The sequence below is a fragment of the Mesoplodon mirus genome, assembly GCF_964341445.2.
Source record: "Mesoplodon mirus genome assembly, chromosome: 5".
Lineage (NCBI taxonomy): Eukaryota > Metazoa > Chordata > Mammalia > Artiodactyla > Ziphiidae > Mesoplodon > Mesoplodon mirus.
In genome coordinates, this window is record NC_138980.1 from 36,886,456 (window position 1) to 36,894,091 (window position 7,636).

Consider the following 7,636-nt stretch of genomic DNA (forward strand, 5'->3'; position numbering starts at 1 on the left):
TATTGGGAGTTCAAACTTCACCGGCCGTCTGTATTTTTATTTGCTTAATCTGACAACTTTAGCTCACCAACGCCGAGCAGGCAGGCTACGAGGAGGTTAGATAAGCCACAGGAGGTGCTGGGTGGTGAAGGGGACTCCTGCCCAGCTCCTCAGGGCTGGAGTGGAGGGAGGACTGCTTGGGGGAGGAGGTGCGGGAGGAGCTTTGGGGCCTGTCTTCCCCACCCCCACCCCTCCAGGTTCTGCCTGCTCCGCCCGTTATTCATTTTTAGTGATGGTCACTGGGGCAGAGTGTGGGCAGGGAACACCTGGGGCCTGAGGCTCCCGCAGCTGGTGGCCTCACTAATGGGGACTAGACGGTGAGTGAGGGCTGGCGGGGGGGGGTCCCTGCCCACCAGGGGTCCCACCTGGGGCAAGAAGTGTCCAGTTTGGGGCAGGGGCAGGAAGCAGACCTCCTGCCATTTCCTTTTGCATTGAGATGGGGGACCAGGGACTGCATCTCTGGATTCTTTTACCTGATTCTACCACCACCCGGGCCAGGTCCTCCTGGGCCCCCCCGAGTTCCAGATGCTCAGGGGCGGGGCAGAGGGGGTGCTGCTCTGGCCCTCCTGGCTTCCTCCCACCCTCTGGTTCCCCACGTGCCTGCCTGGCCCAGTGCGGTACCCATGGGGGTTACTGAATCCTCACAGCCAAACTATGCTGTAGAGTGGCAACCGAGGCCGGGAGAAGGGGCTGATTGGCCACCAGTGGCAGAGCTGTGACTGGAACCTAGGACCTTCTCCCACCAGAGTCGGTGCTCTTGGCCACGTCCCTTTCTCTCTTACTTCTGAGCCATCTTCCATGCTGTTCCTCTGGCCTGGGTCACTCTTTTGCCTTTCTCCTGGAAAGCTCCTACACATGCTTCAGCACCCCTTTCTCCCCGGACACCCAGGCCAGGTCAGGTGCCTCCTCTGGGTCCCCCCTGCCCTGTGCCTGTGCAACCACATTACAGCCCCGGTCAGCACAAGCTATAACTGCCTGCTCACGTGTCCGTATCCACCACTGGACTGTGAACCTTGGGAGGGTAGACTGGGTCAGTCTTGGCCATTGCTACGTCCCTAGTGCCCAGCACAGGGCCTGGGACACTGCAGATGGAAGTGCTCTGGAGTTAGTCACAGGGCCTTGGCTCTACCCCCATTTGCTGTGTGACCCTGGGCAAGCAGCTATCCTTCTCTGAGCCTTGGTTTCCTCATCTGCAAACTGAGACACTAGAACCTCCTTCCTAGCCTGAGTCGTACCAGAGGTGCTGGAACCATGCTTGGCTCCCAACAGGAGGCTCAACAAAGGTTTATCGAAAACCACAACGAGGGGTCTTCCCTCGTGGCGCAGTGGTGAAGAATCCGCCTGCCCATGCACGGGACACAGGTTCGATCCCTGGTACGGGGAGATGCCACGTGCTGCAGAGCAGCTAAGCCCGTGCGCCACAACTACTGAGCCTGCGCTCTAGAACCCGCAAGCCACAACTACTGAGCCCACGTGCCACAACTACTGAAGCCCGTCTGCCTAGAGCCCGTGCTCCGCAACAAGAGAAGCCACTGCACTGAGAAGCCTGTGCACCACAATGAAGGGTAGCCCCCACTCTCCGCAACTAGAGAAACCCCGCGTGCAGCAACGAAGGCCCAACGCAGCCAAAAATAAATAAATTAAATAAATTAATTAAAAAAAAAAAACACAATGAGGTACAACTACACACCCACTGAAATGCCCCAAATCTGGAACACTGACAACAGCAAATGCTGGCGAGGATGTGGAGCAACAAAACTCAGGTTCATTGCTGCTGGGATGCAAAATGGTCCAGCCACTCTGGAAGGCAGTTTGGCGGTTCCTTGCAAAATGAAACGTACTCTGACCATAGGACCCAGCACTCACCCTCCTTGGAATTCACGCAAAGGAGTGGAAAACTGACGTCCACACAGAAACCGGCACATATGAATAAACCGGCAGGTTTATTCATAATTGCCAAAACTTGGAAGCAACTCAGATGTCCTTCAGCAGGTACACGGATAAACAAAGTGTGGCACATCCAGACAATGGGAATGTTATTCAGTGCTAAAAAGAAATGAGCTATCAGGCCATGACAAGTCGTGGAGGAAGCTTAAATGCATGTTATTAAGTGAAAGAAGCTGATCTGAAAAGGCTACAGAGACTTCGATTCCAACTACAGGACATTCTGGAAAAGGCGTAACTACAGAGAGAGGAAAAGGATCAGTGGCGGTCAGGGGTGGCCGAAGGAGGGCTGAGTAGCCGGAGCACAGCGGATTTTTCGGGCAGTGAAACTACTGTGCACGATGATATAATGGTGGACACCTGTCATCACACATCTGTCCAAACCCACAGAATGTACAACACGAAGTGTGAACCCATATCCCAGTGTTCATAGCAGCACTGTTTACAATAGCCAAGATACGGGAGCAACCTAAATGTCCATCGACAGATAAACGGATAAAGAAGATAATGGTATATACATATATACATTGGAATACTGCTCAGCCATAAAAAAAGAATGAAATGATGCCATTTGCAGCAACATGGATGGACCTAGAGATTATCATACTCAGTGAAGTATGTCAGACAGCGAAAGACAAATACTATATGATATCATTTATATATGGAATCTAAAAAAATGATACAAATGAACTTATTGACAAAAGAGAAATGGATTCACAGACATGGAAAACAAACTTATGGTTACCAAAGGGAAAAGGGGAAGAGAGATAAATTAGGAGTTTGGGATTAACAGATACACACTACTAAATATAAAATAGATAAACAACAAGGTCCTGCTGTATAGCACAGGGAACTATACTCAGTATCTTGTAATAACCTATAAAGGAAAAGGATATGAAAAAGAATATATATGTATAACTGAATCACTCTGCTGTACACTGAGACTAACACAACGTTGTAGATCAACTATACTTCAGCAGAAAAAAATCGTATCTTTAGATAACCAAAAAGAAAGAGCGAACCCTGATGCCAACTATGGACTTCAGTTTATAACAATGTATCAGTATTAGTTCATCAAATGTGACAAATGGAGCATACTAATATAAGACGTTAATAATAGGGGAAACAGTGCATGCCCGCCGGGGGAGCAAGGTGCTATATGAGAACTCTGCACTTTCTGCTCAGTTTTCCTATAAGCCTAAAACTGCTCTAAAAATATCAAGTTTATTACTTAAAAAAACTTTCAGGGAGTTCCCTGGTGGTCCTGGTTAAGACTCCGCCCTTCACTGACAAGGTCATGGGTTCGATCCCTGGTTGGGGAAGTTCTGCATGCCACAGGGTGTGGCCAAAAAAAAAAAATTTTTTTTCAGGAAGGGTGTGAGTATATTGACCCAGATGCACAGCGACATTCATTACAGGTTTTGCATCACATCGCTGTTTATACCAGGGAATGTGCTTTAATGCAGATAACAAACAATTCAGCCACAGGAGGGAATATTACACAGCCGTTAAAAGGCCAGGGACACTTCTTAATGGAAAGAAATCTGAGACCTATTGTTGGGAAGAAATCGGATGGGCTGCAAAATAGCAGGGACTGACAGTGTAATGCAGTTTCTGTGACGGGAAAGGAAAAATATACAGATGTGCTTGTTTGGGTGAGAAACACTGTGGGAAGGAGAAACAAGAAACTGGCCAGCGGGCTCTGGGGAGGCTGGGTGGCTGGGGTCTTTCCTGAACACCCTTTGGTATATTTTATACTGTGTGGCCTGAGGCTGTTTTACCTATTGAAAAAAAAAAAAAACTTGTAAAATACATTTAAAAAAGACTTCTATGGGGACTTCCCTGGCGGTCCAGTCGTTAAGACTCCACACTTCCATTGCAGGGGGCATGGGTTTGATCCCTGGTCAGGGAACTAAGATCCCACATGCTGAGAGGCACGGCCAAAAAGTTAAAAAAAAAAAGGCTGCTGTGAAAAAAAAAAAAGGGCAAAATAAAAGCATTTGGATGGACTTTAAAAGAAGGTGGGTCCGTGGGGGTAATTTTAGGCCAGGCCATGGGTTTGCCTGCAGCCGCTCCGTTTGAGCTGAAAGCCTCCCTCGGCTCCCGGAGCCTGGCCACCCTCGGCTCACACCTTTGTTGCTCTGCATTCGGAGTATTCAGAGCCCGCGGGGCCCCCCCAGAGGTGAGATGTTGGCTGGTCTGGGGTCAGGTCTGACTGAGCCCCTCACACCTGGGTCGACCACCCAGCATTCTGGGAAGGCCCTGGGAGGCGTGGCTGGCTCCAAGGAGGGACCTGTGAGTGCCAATGCGGGGCTGGGGGCCCAGCCAGACCTCTCTGGATGCCAAATCCAAGGAGGGACAGAGTGGAGGGACGGAGGGTGGGTGACTGGAGGGGAGCTACTGGAGGCCCCCGGGCAGCCCGGTGGCTGCTGCATGCCTCAGTTTCCCCACAGGCAGTCACTCTCTGGCCCAGGATGCTGGAGATGGCCTGTATCCCGGGCACTGGGGGTTCCCCTGGGTTCTGAGCTCTGGATGTCGAGCCAGACAGGGTGAGAGGGGGCAAAGCTCTGCCACCCACTTCCAGAGCCCTGAAGCGATGACTAACCTGGCTTCGGGCTTCGAGGGTGGGGTGGTGAGGGTGGGCCGGGGCCTCACACACCCACCAGAACCCAGCCAGGAACCCTTGGCTCTCCCTTTCCCGAGACCCCACCCTCCAGTCTCCTTCTTGCTTGTTCTACCCTCCCCTCGGTGTGGGGACCCTGTGGGCACAGCAGTGGGTGCCCCAAGGCACTCAGGGCCCCTGCTCCCTCCTGGAGCAGCCCTTTCCAGGGTGCTCAGACGGGCCAGGACCCGAAGCACCTGCTATGGTGGACGCAGGATGGATTCCAAAGTGTGTGCCCTGACTTGCTGTGTCCACCTGGGAACATGCCAGGCTTTGGCCCTTCCTCTCTCTGGCTGGGTTTCGCGTCACCTTGGTTTTGTCTCTCGAGCACGGTTTTGTCTAAATCGCTCTTTTTCATTTACATGTTTGCTCATTTTACTGTTTTACTATTTTTTTTTATACTGTTTTACTATTTCTTCCTTCAGACCAAAGGCTGAGTTCCAGGAAGGCGGGGGCCTCGTCGGTCTTGCTGGCTGATGGGATCCCAGGCCCGAGTCTCTGCCCGACACACGTAGGTGCTCGGTAAACACTTGTCTTGGCTTCGAGACCCTCACAACACAGACGGTTCCTACCTGTCCCCGCCTCCCCCCACCCCCCAGCAGCCATCATCTATGGGGGTGAAGTGAGTGGGACCCCGCCCAGAGCAGGGCTGGGCCATGTATTTACAGAGCCCTTCTGTGTTCCTAGGCTGGGTGCTGACCCAGGGGTATAACAACCAGGATATGTCCCATGCTCCACTAAACAGTACACAGGAGGATGATGGGGGATTTGGAAGCTGGTAAGTGTGATGGACAAAAAGAGAAGAGGCTACACAGCGTGTGGGGTGCTGCAGGCTGGGTGGGGCACCATTTCACTGGCGTGTCAGGGAGGCTTCAATGAGGTGACATTTGAACTGAGAACTGAAGGAGGTGAGTTGGTGAGTTGTAGGGGACATCTGCAGGGAGAGACGTCCAGGCATAGGGCACAGCCTGTGCAAAGGCCCTGGGGCAGGACCAGGCCTGGCGTGTTGGAGGAACAGTGAGGAGGCCCGTGTGTCTGGAGCAGAGTGAGCGAGGGGGAGAGAGGGAGGAGGGGAGGGCAGGGAGGGGACGGGGCAGGCCGTGCAGGGCCTTGTGGGCCACAGGGAGGACCTGGGCTTTTACCCCCAGGGAGGTGGGAGCCCTGGAGGGCTGTGGGCAGAGGAGGGGCGGGGCCTGACTCGTGCTGTCACTGGCTGTTGGGGTGAGGACAGACTGGGGGCGAGGGCGGAGCCGGAGACCAGGATGGGGGTGAGTACCCAGGTCCAGGCGGTGCTGATGGGGGCCGGACCCGGGCGGGAGCTGCGGAGGGAGTGAGATGTGGGCAGAGCCAGGATGGACTCTGAAGGCAGAAGGGTGTGAGAAGGGGTGAGAGGGCAGAGGACCAGCCTCCAGGTCCAGCAGGGGCAAACGGCAGGCCTGTGGGGCCTCCTCGAAAGCGTCGTGTGTCCTGCAGCCCACGTCCAACGTAAGTTTTTACAGGAATTTGTGAGGGTATAACTTTGCTTTTAAGATCACTTGGCCGCAAAAACACCTCCCTTGTCCCACTGGGCGGCTTTTGTTCCTGCCATGGCGACCACATGGGAAGTCTTTCAGAGACCGTCTATAACGCTCTTTGCCAACAACAGCTATAATAATAAAAGAACTAACACTGAGGACTTCCCTGGCGGTCCAGTGGTTAAGACTCTGCACTTCCAGTGCAGGGGGCGCAGGTTTGATCCCTGGTCAGGGAACTAAGATGCCGCACGGCACGTGCGACCAAAAGAATAAACAAAATAAAATAAAGAACTAACACTGAGTGCCTGCTGTGAGCTGGGCCCTGTGACGTCACCTCTTGGGGCCTCAGTTTCCTCATCTGTAAAACAGGACTAATGTGAAGAGCTCACCCCCGGGGCTGTTGTCAGGATTCAACAAGCCCACAAAATGACAGCAACATCACCATCGACAAATGGGCCCTGCTGGCAGGTGGGAAGGGCTCGAAGGGTTTTCTCCTCTTCTCTTACTTGGATGGCTCACATTTTCTCGGCTTGCAAAGAGCTCAGAGACCCGGCCCGGCCTGGAGGGCTGAGTCAGTCCTTGCAGCTTTGTCCCCACTGGCAAGTGTCCCCAGGGCTAGGGTCCTCGGGGAGGGAGTGCCCCACCACTGACCCCAGGCCTGTATCGCTCACCTGCTGTGCCCTCTCCCAGGCCTTTGATCTTGTTCTGTCCTCTGCCTGGGACACCCTTCCCCTCTGTGCATGTCTGGAAAGACCTCTTCATGCCCAGGTCCTCCCTTCTCTGCCTCATCCAGGAAGCCCTCCTGTCGCCCCCTCCCCTCGCTAGTCCAGACTCTCTGGGGCTGGGGGTGGCTTCGTCGAGGCGGGGGATGAGTGTCTCTGGAAAGGTCCTCCACTGCCCCACTTCGGGGCTGCTGTGGCAGGATGTGAGGTTCCAGGTCGAGGAGCAGGGGAACTGGATCCACTGGGCAGGGGCCGTGCCCCCGGGGCCTGTGTGTGGGGATGATGAGGGCCCCTCACAGCCTAGTACATGTTAACGGCTGAGGGGTCTGGGGCTGCCTAGAGCCTGGGGAGCAGCTGCTCCCTCCTGCCCCATTCTGGGGGGGCCTGGGCCGTTGCTGGGGGCACTGCTCCAACGCTGGCCACCAGCCCCCAAAGGGCTTGGTGGGCGGCAGAACAGCCCTGGCCTGAGCTAGAGGGGAAACCGAGGCCTGGAAGTGGGCTGGGGCTGGCTGGCCGTGAATGAGCTCTTCCTGCGCTCTGTGAGCCCTTGGACCTGGCACGGGGTTTGGGCTTCAGGAGAGCAGGGGCTGAGGAAGGGTGTAGCGGGGAGGGGGTCCCTGGGCAGATCTGGTTCTGGAAGCTACTGCTGTGCGGGGGCTGGGAAGTGACCAGCTGCGGGGCCTTGAACAGGTCCTCCCGGCTTCAGCTCTTGGCGGCCCCGATGACGATCACAGGCCCTATTTACGGTGATGACG